The sequence below is a fragment of the Phoca vitulina genome, unplaced genomic scaffold (genome assembly GCF_004348235.1).
Source record: "Phoca vitulina isolate PV1807 unplaced genomic scaffold, GSC_HSeal_1.0 scaffold25, whole genome shotgun sequence".
Lineage (NCBI taxonomy): Eukaryota > Metazoa > Chordata > Mammalia > Carnivora > Phocidae > Phoca > Phoca vitulina.
In genome coordinates this window covers 7,210,269-7,227,847 of record NW_022589728.1, presented here as the reverse complement: position 1 = coordinate 7,227,847, position 17,579 = coordinate 7,210,269, and the positions used below count along the sequence as shown (strand labels likewise).

At 42.6% G+C, this 17,579-nt stretch overlaps 1 pseudogene; it reads right to left on the bottom strand.

Moving 5' to 3' along the window:
- Nucleotides 1–2,124: 2,124 nt before the first annotated feature.
- Nucleotides 2,125–2,590, bottom strand: LOC116643214 (annotated as a pseudogene).
- Between the last annotated feature and the right edge of the window lie 14,989 nt (nucleotides 2,591–17,579).

Sequence of the window (17,579 nt, the reverse complement as noted above, 5' to 3'; positions counted from 1 at the left end):
TTTTTCTCTTCGTAGATTATAGTCTTTGGAAAAATTATGAAGGCTTGGATGTTTTATATTTGTAACGCATTCCCCCTTAAAAATGAGAACGACCCTTTGTTAATAAATGGTAGATTCTTCATCTAATGCAACCAAGAATTTGATCTGGGGGTGATTTCATACTTGGAGAAATTGGGGTATAAGCACATTCAAACAGACCAGCCCTTAGAATCCACTCATGCAAGGCACCCATCTCATTTAAATGACCAGAGAAAGCAATGCTGTGTGTTCCAGCTGTTGATTTCTCATGAAAAATCACCCAGCATTTCAAGAGACAAAAAGCACCCTGGACTTACTGGAAGTCTAGAAGGAAAGACACGGGGGAGGGAGAACAGGAAGAGAGTTAGAATAAATAATCTGTTACACATACATTGTGTGCAGCAAGAGCAAATTGAAAGGGAGCTCAGCGTGCTTGAAGAGGTAGGATGTAAACCTGTCCTAAATGGGTATTATGTCCTATCGAAGTCTATTGTTTCATGGAGCCCAGGCCTAACAATGTCCCATTGTGGCAAATGCAAAGACAAGCTGGTTAAATCCCAGTTTTCCCTTCATTTTCAGTCTCCAGGACTGTACCCCTGAGGATGGTTCTGCTTTCACTGCCTGGGCTGCCACCCTGCTGGAGTGTAAGTAAGGATGGGTTACAGGCTCCTCGATCTGAGTTGAGGACGCTAAAAATCTTTCAACCTTGCTCTGATTTTTATTAAGTGTAAAGACTATAGCACATATTTCTGGAGAGATGACGTGGGAAAAACTATGCCTGGAATTGCCAACCTAGGGCCCATGGCTTATCTGCAAAGCCACCTTTGGAATTATTAAGAATGTTTCACACAGACGGAAGATGCTTTGACGAGTTTTATGCAAATATTTTCATTTTAAAAGGAATTTAAAGACCAACTTCAATTGCAAGAAATTGCTTTGCTTTAAAGAAGCAGGGGAATGGGTGTTAATGCTAAGTGGATTTTTAAATCCCAGGACTAAAACAACTGTATGGCTACCAAGTGTTCTCACTGTGCACAAATTTTTGGGTCACGTGACATCTTTGTATTGCCACCGACTGCACAAGGACAGGAGAACCAGCCACCTGGGAATAGTTAGTCAGGCGCTGGGATCATGGAAAGTTGCCTGGAAATCATCTACTTCATATCTCACCTCCTAGGTGGAGAAGGATGCTGCCTTCTTACGGGCAGGGAGGTTTTACATTGCTTGTTGATAGTTTCCACAGAGAAGCGGGAAATGTCATTGCCAATGTGTTCTGTGGTTGTGCCCTCTGCTCTTTCCTCCCTATCTGAGTCAGAGGATCTTGGTACAGACTGACCTTGGTACAAGACCCAAGACAAGAATGCCTGCTGGACTTGGGGCTTCACAGAAAGGAGAGGCTGGGTCTTGGGGTCTCCTGCGCTGATTCCTTTGAAAAGGGATGAGTTGCAGAAATGTATTTCTATACCTGGTCAGGGAGCCTGTGAAGTGTAATTGGAAGAAAAGCATCCCAGCCTTGACACTCCCCTTTCTTGGGTGACCATGGACTGATTGCTTAACCTTTCTGTTTACCCCTTCCTCCATCTATAAAATGAGGTTATAGCTGTCCTATCATCCTCACTAGGATATTGTTGAGGAGCAAAGAGACCTAGTACAGATAGAAGTGCTATATACAAGTAAGTTATTTGTATTTTGTGTTGATAACAAACATTTAGGGATAGTCCTTGACCTTGGTCCTTGAGCTTGCACTCACGGCACACTTCTTCCAGGATCTGTTAGTAACAGGTGGACCTCTTCTTAACAACCCCTCCTTTTATACACTGACTAGTTGAGAGTTGAGAACTGCTTTCCACATTTGCTGAAGTTGTATGTCTTCCTTTCCTCTGTGGGGGTTGGGGTGATGGGAGACCTACTGATAACACCTACTCAGATCTAGTGGGGGCCCATTAGGACTCAGCTCTGTGGAAAAGGTGGAAATAGGAGAAGGGAGATGAAGTAAAAACTGTAACACATATTTCTCCTACTAGGACCATTTGAGCAAATCTAAGTTTATTTTTTGGTGAAAAAAAATTTGTATTTAGATTTAGTCGGCTGGACTCAGTTTCTCAGTTAGATGATCCCAATTTTGTTGGCAATATCCAAAGCATCATAGTCAGGTGACAGTGGAACACCTGCTTTCCCTCCATCAGGCCTGATCAGGCTGTTGACCTTGGCCACCTCAATGTCATAGAGCTTTTTCACAGCCTATTTGATCTGGTGCTTGTTGGCCTTGACATCCACAGTGAACACAAGTGTGTTGTTGTCTTCTATTTTCTTTATGGCTAACTCAGTGGTCAGGGGGAACTTGATGATGGCATAGTGGTCAAGCTTGTTTCTCCTGGGGGCGTGCTTTCAAGGATATTTGGGCTGGCTTTGGAGAGACGGTGCTTTGGCTGTCAGAAGGTAGGTGACGTGTGGATCTTCTCTTTTCTGTGACTGTGGATACATTTCAGCACGGCTTTCTTGGCCTTCAAAGCCTATGCTTTGGCTTCAGCATTGGGAGGGGTACAGCCTTCCTCTTCACCTTCAGTGCCATCTTTGTGAAAGGGATTTCTGATCAAACCTAATTTGGATGAACACAACTTGGGTGACATATTCTAAATCGTATTATGATCTTCTTAACTTAAAATGTCTCCTTTTTATGTGTCTAACACAATATTTATTTTTAAGATCCTCTGGGACTCAATTCTTTAGATCTATAGCCAATCCCCTGATTCATTAAAGTGCTATCCTTTTTCCTCTCTGATTGTAAACAAATAGAAATATGTATGCTATCTAGGTAAACACTACATTCCCTTCACCAGCCTCAGTGAATACTTAGGTGGTATGGGTGACTGAATGTCCCATGGAAGCTTTGTCATGATATAGTAAAAAAATAATAAGTTAAGTTATAATCCTTCCATATGACTCGTTTGAGCTCTGTTTCCCCATCTGTGAAATGAGGTCTTTGGATTAGATGATTCCATCCAGTTCAAAAATGGCGTAAACAATATCCTTTCTCTAGGGGATTTTCTCTCCTCCTTCTGCCCCCACCCACCTTGTCCTCCTCCTCCCCCCAGAGCTTAGGAAATAGTCAACCCATTCATAGGGGCAGTGGGGCAGGGCGGGGGGGGAGGGAGAGGGAGAAGTCCTCATGGATTCCCCGGGTCCACTTAACCCTTGCCCACCTCTCCAATATTCACCAATGGGAAAATCCAAGATTTTTCTGAGCAGGTTTGAATCAGGTCAGCAGTCATATGGGAATTGACTCATAAAACAAAATCTGTGCTAGGCTCTGGGAATACAAAATAAGTGAGTGCCTGTCTTTCAAGTGTCTTTCCATCTCCACGGGGAAGGAAGTCAGAGGAACAGAACTGTAACATAATGAAGTCAGGGCTCTGCAAACATGAGCTCAGGTAGGGAGGAGCACAGAGGCGCACCCGTGAATCTATAGCCAGTCTAGAGGGTCTCACATCCGCAGACAGATCTCACAGTAATGTGGGTTCAGATTTGTGTGATTCCATGGCTAGCTTATGCCAAATGGAGTAAACTGTAAAGTGTTAGAACTCTAAGGACTGTTGAGCTACTTTCTCAACCTACTAATATAATCAGATTTCTTTCTATTGGAGGTGAGAGACCAGTGGCTGGAGATCCAGGTCTCCATTAACCTTCACACAATAGGGCTGATAAAGCCCCCTCTTCCAACAATGTCTTGGCAATCACTTTATCAGATGTAATTACATTTTCTAATCTTACAGTGACTTCCTTGCAGGTACTGAGGGATTCAGGTTAAGGATCTTCCCAAAGGTTATCTGTTTAGGTTCTGTCCAGTTTAAGGCTGCAGGTCTAAGCTGTATTAAGCATTGTCCTGCTCTACAGGCGGTGTCCCAGCAGAGCAATCCTCTAAACCTGGACAGATTGACCCCCAGTGCTAGGGGCCATCTAATCAACATCTATCTCTGAACAATGTCGTCTGTGCGCCACCCATGCCCCTCCCTTCTGCTTGTGGAGCCTGTGACTGATTCACCTCAAAGGCATTTGGTGAAATTCGGACTGAGGAGGTACTTGGTTTGTTTAGTGTGATCACCTGAGCCATTTTCACCTCACAGGTGAGGTCTGGATTATAAACGAGGCTCATGGCTGCTAGACCCAAATATTTCACGTACTAGGAAGCTGTCAGTGTGGATGATGTGATTAGAGACAAGTGGCATTAAAACCTACCCTGGTGTGAGTTTGTGTTAAAAAAAAAAAAAAAAACAGGTAGATGAGTGGCCCGGTTTAGTTTTATGCTTGATCACCATCCAGCACTTCCTATTTGTGAGTTGATTAAAGAGAAAAGCTCAGGCTGAGAGGCAGAAGAGGAAATAACATTAAATATCTTAAAGTTACTCAATTCTTCCTTTTGGTGAATTCCTTTCTTTTTGTGGAAATATTTTTCCTAGTAGTTTTGATGTTATCCAGCTCTGCCCATGCTGCTTGCTTAGTACTGATTTCATTACAAGCCCCCTTACCCTCTCCGTAAACAATAAAGAGACAGCACTATCCACCACATGTAAACCCACAAGGTGAAAAAACTCACTCTTTCTCTTTTCAAGTAGGAATTTAGGATATCCGTTTGGTTCAATCCTACAAACTTACAGGTCCATTCTTTGGAAATAACTGCAATACCTTCATCCCTAACACATTGATTCCTCTCCTTATACTATCAGTCCTCATGCTTTACCTCTGCAAGTTACATCCAAGTTCAGAGGCAACTGTTAAGATACAGAACAGCAAAGGTGTCCTGATGAAAATGTTCTCCTGTATTTTTGTTGCAAATTTGTCCTTTCAGAAGTGATACATGTTTCTGACATCCAGTTAAGTACTTTAAAGACAGAAATGGCAAGATGGAATAAATTAGCACCTGCTCTGATTTTGATCAGGGAAGTCATGCCTGATGCAGTTTGGAAGGCTGGTGTCCTGTGAAAACCTGAAAAGTTCATTACAACTCTGCTGCTAAACCAGCTCTGAAAATCTGAGTCACTGGACCACTCTGTAGCTTGAAATTTACCTCTTTTTTTTTTGAGAGAGAGAGAGAGAAAGAGAGAGAGAGCATGAGGTGGGGGGCAGGGGGAGTGGGGTGTGGGCACAGGAAGAAGGAGAAGCAGACTCCCTGCCAAGCAGGGAGCCCGCCTTGGGGCTCAGTCCCAGGACCCTGGGATCATGACCTGAGCCAAAGGCAGACGCTTAACTGACTGAGCCACCCAGGAGACCCTGAAATTTACCTTTTTATGAGAGAATGGGACCTGTGATGTCACTTCTAGTTCTAAAATGCTAAAATGTTCTGAAGGTTGTATTGGTCAAACACAGACAGTCTGCAGTTACACGGGGACCTAAACTTGGACAGGACACCTTTTTTTCTTGCTCCATCTTTAACTTACGGGAACTGTTTAGTCTAACCTATTTAAAGAGAGTGGTGCCATTAATGCCAAGATGAAGACTGTCAGCAAAAAAATTGCTTGTCTCCACTCTTCCTACCCCCAATAGCACCTCAGACCTGGAGGCCTGAGCACTCTGTCTCTCTGTAATACATGGGGTGGGTGGGCGACATTGAGCATAAGCACATAAGCTGTGGAAAGAATTCATAGAGGACACAGAAGTTCAAGAATGGAATGGCCTCCAGGCTGTCCAAAGTATCTCCTTTCCAACCTTACTTTGTATTAAAGAACATGGTCTAGAATCACAGCCAGCCAGAACTAAAGGACAAAGGCCATTTTCCATGAGGGAGGGCCCTTCTCCACCTAACATCTTTCCTCTCATATTCTTACAAAATGATGACTTGCTAGCCCTCTAAGTGTGGACTCGCCCTTGAATTTCCCATTGGCTGGCTTGCGCCATAGCTAACACTGAACTCTTGGATAGCCTCCTCTTGTGAGTAAGCTGTGGACAGATTTCCAAAAGAAGTGGGTGGGAGAGGACATTCAGGTCAGGGAGCAAAGGCCAGGAGAGGAGCCAACATGCAAGTGGCTGACAAACAGTGAGCAGAGGTTCTCCAAATCAGCTACCCATCAGAATCACCTGGGGAGCTTAAGGAGGATTCGATGCTCTCGTTGCACTCCAGATTAATGAATAGGACCTCTGGGGTAAGGACACAGACATCTGTGATCTTGTGTGCAGCCACGTTTGAGAACCAGTATCCTGGACTGCAAAGAGTGAGCCCAAAGAAAGGCCAAGGGTGAGCCTGAGGGCTGGCACTGGAAAGTAAGTAGAGGAGGTACTGAGGCCTTTCATGAATTTTCTGTTTTTTGATGATGAGAGGAACATGACCAGATGCTGCTGGTGGTGAATAAGGAATGGCAAGACAACGTGAAGCAGGAAAGACGGTGAAAAGGCTGCTGCCATAATGGCTGGCCAGGCCTAATTCCAGACACAGTAAGGCTCCGGAGCACAGAGAAGATGGGGTTGAGATAGTAGAAGAAGTGATATGGGAAGAGTCAGGGAGTAAAGTCAGCTACATAACCAAAGGGGATGAAGAATGAAGAGTGGCTCATGACTATCCAAAGCAGCCTCATCAGCTCCCACTACCGTTTTTAGGATGTGCCAGCTGGGTACATGCTTACAAGAGCAGCTTTTGGGCCCCTGCACTGTGCTGTCATGCCGACCACAGGAGTCACTCGCTCCCCACAGGTGAGTAGATAGATTCAGAAGAGCAGGAGTTACCATCTCCAGGCCAGCAGTGACCCACATCTACAGCTTAGGGCCCTGAACAGGTTCCATCAGCCTCATGGAAGAATCTATCAAGTGACCATTTTTCCCAAACCAAAAATTGGAACACATGAGCTGCCCATGAATTTGTATAACACTTCAAGTATAATCTCTGAGACATGATTTGGATACCAAAATATTGAAATTTCTAGGTCCTTCTTACTTTTTATATGAATATAAAGATAAGGTATTTAAAACATGAGTATCCCAGAAAATCCTGGAGGTATAATCTCTGTAATCATATATATATAATATACATATAATATTACATACTTGGTAGAAAATCTTGAAAATGTTCACCAAAATGAGAATATTAGCACAGAAAGAGTAACAGGCTTTCTTATTCTTACAAATAAAATCAGAAGTGAATAAAATTCACTCAATGTGAAGCCACCCAACTTAATTCAGTTCTTCTCTGTGCTACCTCTGCCATGTTATTTTTAGTTACTGATTCAACTTTACAAAGTGAAAATGAACATAAGTCTTCTAAAGTCTTTCATAACTCAAACCTATACAAAGTTGTTTTGAGAGAGGAAGGAGGAACCAAGAAATAGAGTTCCCAGAAATGACAAAATAAAAAGAAAATCCTTTTATTATTATGTCTACAGAAAAATAGTAATTTGAATTATGAAATAAAGTTATGAGCAAGAGACCCAGCCCTACGATTGCAAATTTAAATAGGTATTTAGCATTCAGTCCATTTGTAGATTTATTTCAGGGTACCAATAAGTTATAGTGTCAAATAAAGACTGCTGAATGGAGCACTTGGTCCCAGCCTGGTAATGCCCCACACCTTCTAGGAGACCCCAGCAGGCCCTCTTTTCTGGCCCTCAGAAGCCACTTCTGTTTAATGAGTCACTATAATAAATAAATGGTTTTTCCACCCTGACTGCCCATTGGAACCACCTACAGAGATTTTTAAACATATCAATGCCCCTAGAAATTTCCAAAACTGTTAAATTGGACTCTGGTAAATGGGTCCTTGGCACCAATAGCTTTAAAAGCTCCCCAACTGATTCTAATGCATTGCCAGAGTTGAGAATTACTGGATGAGTGACATGATTTCTATGTTCTCTGTCAAAAACTAGGTTTCTGGGGCACCTGGGTGGCTCAGTCGGTTGGGCGTCCAACTCTTGATTTTCACTCAAGTCGTGATCTCAGGGTCATGGGAGGAAGCTCCACATCAGGCGCTACACTCAGCGAGTATGCCCTTGTCCCTCTCTCTCTGCTCCTCCCCCTGCTTACTCTCTCTTTCTCAAATAAATAAATGCAATCTTTAGGAAAAAAAAAAAACTAGGTTTCTATTTCATGGGGCACTTCTCCCTCAGACTCTCATTCCAAAAAGAAAATCCAGAAAAGTACAAGCTTCCTTTTGTTTTCAGCTGTGAGATATGCACATGCAAAGACACCGCACATAGAGGTCAAGACCGATATTTTAAAAGGGGAAATGCTTTCAGACTTTAAGTATGACCCTTAACATCACGATGGCTTGGTTTGTTTTAAGGAGAAATTCTAAATTACTTCTAAAAGGTATCTGGTGTTTTCAGGTGCACTGTAAGGTCTTCAGGTGTGCAAAAAGAAAATGAAAAGTGGACAGAGCCTCTGGCCAGGGACAAGCACTGTGCTGTGAGGCCAGCGCTCACGTGGGAAACTGGCTCTCCGCGGTGGTGGCCGTCTTGCTACTAACCTTTATGCCAGTGGAGTGAGCAGTTTCTCTAAATACAATAGAACCTCTGCCACTTTGAAGATAAGCTCACACAGGCTGCTTAAAACAATAATTCTGTACTTTCTTTCCTGTTTCTAGATTTATTTTAAGTATTAGTATAAAATGTCAGAGCAGCTGATAGCAGCCAGATCAGTTTGTATAAAACTCGACTGCCTGTTTGTAGTATATTACAGCTATATTTGACACAGGAAAGCACTTAATCATGCATGCTATCAGCACACCACACCCAGCTTTGTGAGGACCCTTGGAGGCTATGAGATTTATCACTGTGAACTTGAACTGGATGGACAGGCCCTAATGGATAATGCAGGCTGCTTCTGAGAAGTTAGGGCTAAAAGTGTACCATCCACAACCCAACTGCCAAGAGAAAGGTCAGGAATGTAAAGCCGCCTCCCAGGAATGGCCTGAGTGCGTCCCACCTATGCCCTGACTTTTATCTCAAGTTGTTGAAATTTTGTGAGTTTAAATCTGATGACATTGTAAGAACCTCCCCATGCCCCATTTTGCCTTCAAAATTGCTTTTTGTGAGGGCCCCTAGCCACATTTTTCTCTTCATGCCAACTGATAAGTGACACTGCTTAAATGGAAGAGGCTAGCCCTTGCGGGGCATTTGCCACCCTGGTAGGGGCTGGGCGGCGGTCATTTCCTCCATTTTCCATATTGAGCTGACCAAGGGGAGACTGTGCATGGGGAACCCCAATCCAGAAGTCCTGGCCCTACATCCTTCTTTTTAAATGTGAAGTGTTTGGGCCATGTGAGCTGGCATTTGCATTTCACTAGAAGTCAAGAAATCTGGATTCCACTCAGTTTCAACATTCTGTAGTGAATATGCGACCCTACCCAAATCATCTCTGACTTTTGTTTCCACCGCTGTAATGGGGATGACTGGGGATGTACCCAATGAGGATGAACCCAGATGGGGATGCACATCTCAGAGGATTAGAATAGAATGAATAGGAAAGTATCATCATTTTTCATTAAATATTAATATTATTACATACCTGTTGGAATTACATTCTGTAACCAGACTGACTGGTCACAGCTCCACTCTTCCAAGGCACTTACTAAATTTCTCCTAGCCTCGCTTACTTCAATTGTAAAATAGCAATAGTAGGATCCATAGATTTTTTTTTTCTTTTTATTATGGACATTTTCAAACATTTTTTAAATTTTTAAAAAATATATTTGTTTATTTGAGAGAGAGTGCATGTGCACACAATGGGGGAGAGGCAGCAGGAGAGAGAAAATCCTCAAGGAGACTCCCCACTGAGCACCAAGGTCCCGCTGAGGACCCGGAGATCATGACCTGAGTCGAAATCAAGAGTCAGATGCTTAACCAACTGAGCCACCCAGGCACCCCTCAAACATATTTTTAAAAAGTAGAGGGAATAGTAGAATGAACCATCATGTGTACATCACCTGTCCCAAGCATTTTTTCCTAAATTCTTTTACACCAAATCCCAGGCATCATGCCATTTTCACCCATCTTTGACTAATTAGGATATACACTTTCTAATATCACCACCATGCCATTGTCACACCTAGCAAAATTAACAATAATTCTTTGTCCTCTGATAGCTAGTCCATAGTCAATTTCCCTGATTTTCTCAAAAATATATTTTTACAGCTGGTTTATTCACTCAGAAGGCCAAGAAAGTCCAAATGTTGAATGTGGTTACTATGTACTTGAGCCACTTGTATTCTTTTTTTTTTTTTTAAGATTTTATTTATTTTAGGGGCACCTGGGTGGCTCAATCGGTTAAATGTCTGCCTTGCACTCAGGTCATAATCTCAGGGTCCTGGGATGGAGCGTCGGGCTCCCTCACTTCTCCCTATCCTTCTGCCACCGCCCCACCTTGTGCTCGCTCTCTATTTGTGGGAGCACATGTGCACAGGGGGAGGGGCAGAGGAAGAGGGAGAAGGAGAGAAGCAGAATCCCCACTGAGCACAGAGATGGGGGCATGGTCTCACAACAAGACTCTGAGATCATGACCTGAGCCCAAATCAGGAGTTGGTCGCTCAACCCACTGAGCCACCCAGGTGCCCCTTAAGCCACTTGGATTCTATAATAACCATTCCCTCTCTCTCTTTAAATCACAACATTGTTTTGTTGGAGTAGCCATATCATTTATCCTGTGGAATGCTCCACATTCTGGATTAGGTGGACTGCTTCCTTCTAGTGGTACTTAACTTTTCTTCCTTCCATTTTCCATATCTTGTAGGTTTAATGGTAAGGATTACATGAGTTAATATTTGTAAAACATTTAGCGCATGTATTAGTTTGCTAGGGCTGCTATAACAAAGTCTCACAAACTGGGTAGATTAAACAAGAGAAATTTATCCTATCATATCACAGTTCTGGAGGCCAGAAGTCCATAATCAAGGTGTGGGCAGGGTTGGTTCCTTCTGAGGGCCAGGAGAGGACATGCTCCAGTCCTCTACTCCCTGTCTTGTAGATGGTCATCCTCGCCCATGTCTTCACATCACTTTCCCTATATTTGTGTCTGCTTCTGTGTTCAAATTTTCCCCTTCTGTAAAGACATCAGTCATATTGGATTAGAATCTAACCTAATGACTTCATCTTAACTAATCACATCAGCAATGACCCTATTTCCAAATAAGGTCACATTCTGAGATGTTGAGGGTTTAAACTTCAACATGTAAATTTTGTGAGGACACAATTCAACACATAATAGCACAAAACCTGGCATATTGTAAAATTTCTATAAATGTTAGCTAAGTTGTCAATAATGCCATTATTATTATTATATTATTACTTAAGGATTGAGTTAATACATGTAAAATATTGAACACAATACTTAGCACAGAGTAAAATTTCTATAAACATTAGCTATGAAATTGTAACATGTTACCTTATTAAATATTTAGCAATTTTTTTTAAAGATTTTATTTATTTATTTGACAGAGAGAGACACAGTGAGAAAGGGAACACAGCAGGGGGATTGGGAGAGGGAGAAGCAGACTCCCCACTGAGCAAGGAGCCCGATGCGGGGCTCGATCCCAGGACCCTGGGATCATGACCTGAGCCGAAGGCAGACATTTAAGGACTGAGCCACTCAGGCACCCCAATATTTAGCAATTTTTAAATACTAATTGATAAACATGTTAGAATGTTACTTATTTAATAGCTTATTCATACCAATTTAAACTCATAAGATTCAATCAGAATGAGCCACAGGCCAAATAAATTTTAACAGGTAGGGGGACAGGAACGGGGAGGCCTAGAAGAAAAGAGGCCTCGGTGGGCACCTGACCAGCTCCGAGGCCAGCTCAAGGAAAGTCAAGTGGCTTTCCTACATTACCAGCACACAACTCTGGGAAAGTCCCTTCCTCAGACTAAGTTTTCCTTTTCTCTAAAATGAAAAAACATGAGATATTCTCCAAACCCGTTTTCACAAAATTCTAAGTTTAGGGTACCTGGGGGGACCAGTCAGTTAAGTAACTGACTCTTGGTTTCGGCTCAGGTTGTGATCTCAGTATCGTGGGATCCTGAGTTGGGCTCCACGCTCAGCGTGGAGTCCGCTTAAGATTCTCCTTCCCTCTCCCTCTGCCCCTCCACCTTCTTTAAAATAAATTTTAAAATCTTAAAAAAAATAAAATTCTAGGTTCTATAAGGAAAAGGATGATGAAAAGCATACAGGCAACTGCCATTTATAATTGCAAGGAAGCTATGTTACAATATTAGTAGTATCAGAAAATTTTACTAATTATAAGGCAGTAAATCATTCTTAAAATGCACTAGAAAAAAATTATTTTAGCAAAAGTAGTCAAGTTGACATGTGTCAATCTTCTTTTATACCTCTATTTTTTTTCACTTTGGTTTTTCCCTAGTTGTTTGTTGTGTTTTGTGGTTTGTTTTTTTTCCCCCTATTTCACGGACCATTTGTATTTGAAATTTTTTGGCTAATGGTGTTGTTTGTGGTTATTTCTTTCCTGGTTTTTAAGCCTCTAACCAGTAATTTTCTTTGTCTCTCGTTACCCCTTGTTTAATCACTAAGCTCTCTTTCCTGACTTTTCTATTCCCCTCCCTTGTACATTTTTTCCCTCCTATTCATTTCTTTTTTCTCTCATCTGGATGAAAGAGCCAAAGTTCTTTTGGTATAAAGATGGAATCACTTACAGCATCCCAATGAGATTTCATGCTGAAAAATCTCTGCTTACCTTTGTCAGACGAGAGCGGTAACACAGAGAGTTGCACAGCTGGGGAGAAAGACACAAGAGCTCAGTGTAGAACCAGAGCTTTTTAGAACTTTACATGTGCCCAAATTTTCTGCCTCACATCCAACAGAAAGTCTTTCATCCCCTGCTGCAACATTTCTCCTCTGGGGGCAACTCTACTAGGAAGCTCAGCTAACAGGTGTATTAACTGCCCAGTAGCCCATTGGGAAGATGGGTGTGATGAATCAGGAGCAGATCCTGCTGTGGGGCCAGGAGAAAACACAGCCTTTCATGATGTTGAGCATTTTCAGAAGAGTGATAATACCCTTTCAGGTCATCAGAAATGCTTACTAATTGAGAAGAAAGCCTCAAGTCTACTGAGGGTTCTTAACATCTTTGCATTGTCATTGCCATAGTGAGAAGGGCTGAAGGGCAGCTGCAGGGGGATGTGGAGAGAGCGGGGACAGTGAGTTTCCAGCAGTGGGAAGAGCGGGGCCGCCCAGACCAGGAGACCCATATAGGGCACTGGAGATATTGGGCCATTGCTGTGGCACCTTTTTCTCCTGTTCCCATCCATCCCCCAGGAAGACTTTTGACCTTGTTAGCTTCCCTAGTAGACTTCCTTCCTGAAAAGACAGCTCCCATTAGAAAAAATTACATGGCCTTTCTGTCTCAGACCAATTTCATTTGCTTGGACAGTATAAGGCAGTGTTTCCCTAAAACCTGATTACCCTGGGTAAACTGAAAAGCCAAGATGATATAACCAGAGCTTGGCCACTCTCTAGATATGGGGGGAAATGATGAGGAAAGAGTCAAAGACAGTATCAAATTTCTAATTCAGAGCTCCTAGAAGGAAGATATACCACATAAAGAATAGGAAAAAGTAGAATCTATCAAAGTATTAATAATCTCAGGCCTTCCCTCACCACCAACCCTCTATTTTAATTTTTTGTGGTGGAAGGTCTATTGGAAGTGGTCCATAATTGCAGGGGTCATATTTCATTTCCATGTTCCTTTAGAAATATGGAAAGAACAGAGTCCAGCATTTCCATTTGTTTTTCTTTCATTTTTAAGGACATTAAAATATTTTTTGTCTCTGCCCCCCACACTTTCCTCTATGTCTCACTTGTCAGAATTATGTCACCTGAACTTTCTTATATCTGTCACTAACAATACAAATAATATTAACCTGATAGCTTGGACCAATCAAGATTCAACACTCTGGGGATGCCTGGATGGTTGGTTAAGCCAACTCTTGATTTTGGCTCAGGTCATGATCTCAGGGTCATGAGATCAAGCCCCACAATGGGCTCTCCACTCAGCTGGGAGTCTGCTTCTCTCCTCGTCCTCTCCCTTTGTCCCTCCCCCTGCTCTCTCTCTCTCTCTTTTCTCTCTCTTTCTCTCAAAATAAATAAAGAAAATCTTAAAAAAAAAAAAAAAAGATTCAACACTCTATACCTGGGGAAGGAACCCTGGATGCCAGACACAGAAACAAAATCTAGGTTCTGTTATCAAAGGGGAAAGAGGGGGAGAAGGGTGGCTGTTAGGTGGACAATCAACAGGATTTACTGCAACATGAATATTGTTGCTGGCACTTTTACTTGAAGCAGTTTAGACCCCTCCCACAGATGTTTAGACAGATCTAGATCTGGACAATGAAATATCTGAGAGTCTTCCATTGCTTTGCAAAAGAAAAAAAAAGCATCATTTCCCCCAGAACTGAGGACCGCTCTTGGGTAAATATGTCTACTACTCATCATAGCATCTATGATGTGTCAAGTACTATGTACCAGGCACTTTGCTAAGCATTCTAAGCCTATTAGCTCATTTAGCTCTGCAAAGTGAATGCCTTATCCCTATTTACACAAATTAAAGAAAACAAAAACAAAAACTTTGCTTCAGGAAGGTAACATACTTGCCAAAGTCACACAGTCAAGTGACAGAGGTGAGAGCCAACCCAGTCTTAGGGTCAAAGCCCCTACTCTTCCAGTATACATCTCTACCACATAATTTCCAAGACAAGCACATGGAAACAGAGGCGGGTAGGGTCTCTTCGTGACAGTGGGCTGGGGGGAGGATAGTTTTATGCCCTCCCACAGGTACTGTGCTGCTTCAGAATATGAGGCTAAGGGTAGAGGTACTGAGAAGTCCTAGAGCTTGTGCAAGGGGAGCTGCTGGCTGTTTGAGGACCATCTGGGAAACCAAGAGTTAGAGTGCACAGGGCTTCCATCTCTTTCTGCCCAGGAAAGGTGAATGCTCAGCATTGCTGATTGTAATGGGAGAAACAGGGCTGACTTGTAAAACTCTCAGACACATATGCTAGGGAGTCAGATTATTTCATAAAACTTTGCTTTAGGAAATCTGGAATCCATTCTGTAGCCATCCAAATTACAAATCAAGGCTAATGACACAGTTTGTGTTGCACTCCACAACGAACAAAGTGTTTCCACGTGCAGTATCTTGTCTGTTATCCCCTCTCAGATGATGAAACTTAGGCTGTAAACCAGCACTGTCCCAGGCAACTTTCCATGACAATGGAAATGGACCTGTCTGCCCAATACAGTAGCTACAAGCCACATGTAGCTACTGAGCACATGAAATGTGACTAGTGGGACTGAGGAAGTGAGTTTTTTAGTTTAAACTAATTGTAGTTTAAGTTTAAAGATCCACGTATGGCTAGTGGCTACTGAAGTGAGCAGGGCAGTGGTAGGTGTTGAGTGACTTACGCAAGTTTAGTGCTTTAGTAAGCTCGACAACTCTATTTGTGGTAACACATTGCAAAAGGAATTCTTCCTGGGTTCCTTGAGTTAATTATCAACCTGATTTAAGTATTGGAAATTAAATTCTGTTGTGAAAACTTCTCAAGTATGAATTCGATAAGAGGAAGGAAACAAAAATAGTTGAACTGAACTTTCCCTTATGTCAGTTAGGTCTGAATTTGTTGGGCAATGGGAGCATAATATATATTGCATCACCTGAGTGAAGTTTTCCAGTCAGGTTGTGGGTAGAAGAATGAGCTTCTGAACCTAATAGCATAGGCAATTGCATAAGATAGCCTATTCACCGAGAGGCACAGCCATAACTGTCCTTTACTTTCTGAGAGAAAAAATAGAATCAAAGTCTCTCTTGTGATTCACTCTGATAACCATAAATTCCAGAAGGTTCTAAGCACCAAACAGAAATCATTATCTGACACTACTCCTGCTTATCAACACCGGTTAGGCCCATTGAGGAGATGTAGAGAGAGCAGGAGGAATACAGAAAGTGATGGGCTTTCATCTGTGAAATCTCATGCTTTAACAAAAAAAGGGGGGCGGGAGGGGTGCCTGGGTGGGTCAAGCAGGTAAGCATCCAACTCTTGGTTTCAGCTCAGGTCATGATCTCAGGGTGGTGGCTTCAAGCCCCGAGTCGGGCTCTGTGCTCAGTGTGGAGTCTGCTTGAGATTCTCTCTCTCTCTCCCTCTCTCTCTTTTCTCCTCTGCTCTTCCCTCCCACCTATGCCCCCCCCCACTCCACTCATGCTCTGTCTCATGCTCTCTCTCTAAAAATAAATAAATAAATAAAATCTTTTATAAAGGGGAGTGAGAGAGAAACAAATAATTAGAGCAAGTCTCCTTGGGAAAATATTTCATCCATTTTGATGGTGTAAGTATAGTCCTCTATTAATTTAAACAAATACCTCATCCTGCAATATGACAACGACCATCATCCCACTCTTTGTAAGGCCTTAGATACTGTGTCTTTATCTGGACTCTTTGCCTACTAAGGGATTTTGGAAATGGTTGAGAAAATCTGCCAATGACAACATCCACACCTCCCCCTCAACCATGACCTTTAGGAGGCTCTGGTTGCCCTGTTGCGTGAAGTTGAGGGTTCTCAGAATGTACATTCCTATCTTAACAGCGTGCCTTCAGATAGGTCCCTTCCTTCCTGAACAGATAGAAGTATAGTTTAGCTGGGCAGGTGACCCTTACCTCCACCCCAGATTTAGTCAGAAACTTCATTTCATCACCATTATTAATAGCTGGGTGTGCTAATGTTTCCTGAACATGATAAGAACCACAGACTCAGAAGGAAACAAATCCATGACTCGGCACTTTTCCCTCCTGTTCGGCTGCATTAGAAAGGTTCCTACTGGACCTACAGATAGCTGTGGGGCCCTGGACTCTTGGCCAATGCCTGCTTGAAGATCTAACACTGTGTGATAAGGATGTGCAGCCACTAAAATTGAGAAAAATAGTAGATAGTCTCTGTGTAATACTACTCTCTCCCTCCCTGGCTACCTAAAGGTGATGAGCAGAACTGCTTAACTTAATTACAGTGCCAGTTTCTGTTTCCTGAATTCCAATTGGTTTGCCAAAGGGATGGAACCTAATGTTTATACTGTGAATTGTGTACAAGGTGTGTGTGTGTGTGTGTGTGTGTGTGTGTGTGTGTGTGTGTGTATCTCAGATTAGCCTCTATTTCTCCCTGTGAGATAAGAAATATTCCCCTATTTTAAAGATGGGGAGGCTGTGTTTCAGAGAGGTGAATAATTAGCCCAAGATCACACAGCTAATTAGAGAGAGCCAAAATCCAAACCCTGATCCATCGGTCTTCTAGTGCCAAACTGCCACCCAGGCAATATGTGTGCCTGGAAGCAGGGCACCCACTGTTATGGACTGAGTTGTGTCCTCCAAGACGTATATGTTGAAGCTCTAACCCCTAAAATGAGTGTATTTGGAGATGTGGCCTTTAGAGAGGTAGTTAAGGTTAAATGAGGTCATAAGGGTGGGGCTCTAACCAGATAGGACTGATGTTCTTTTAGGAAGAGAAAGAGACATTGAAGATCCCTCTCTTTCCAAGCACACAGAGAAGAAGCCATGAAAACACAGAAGAGAGTTGTCTACGAGCCAGAA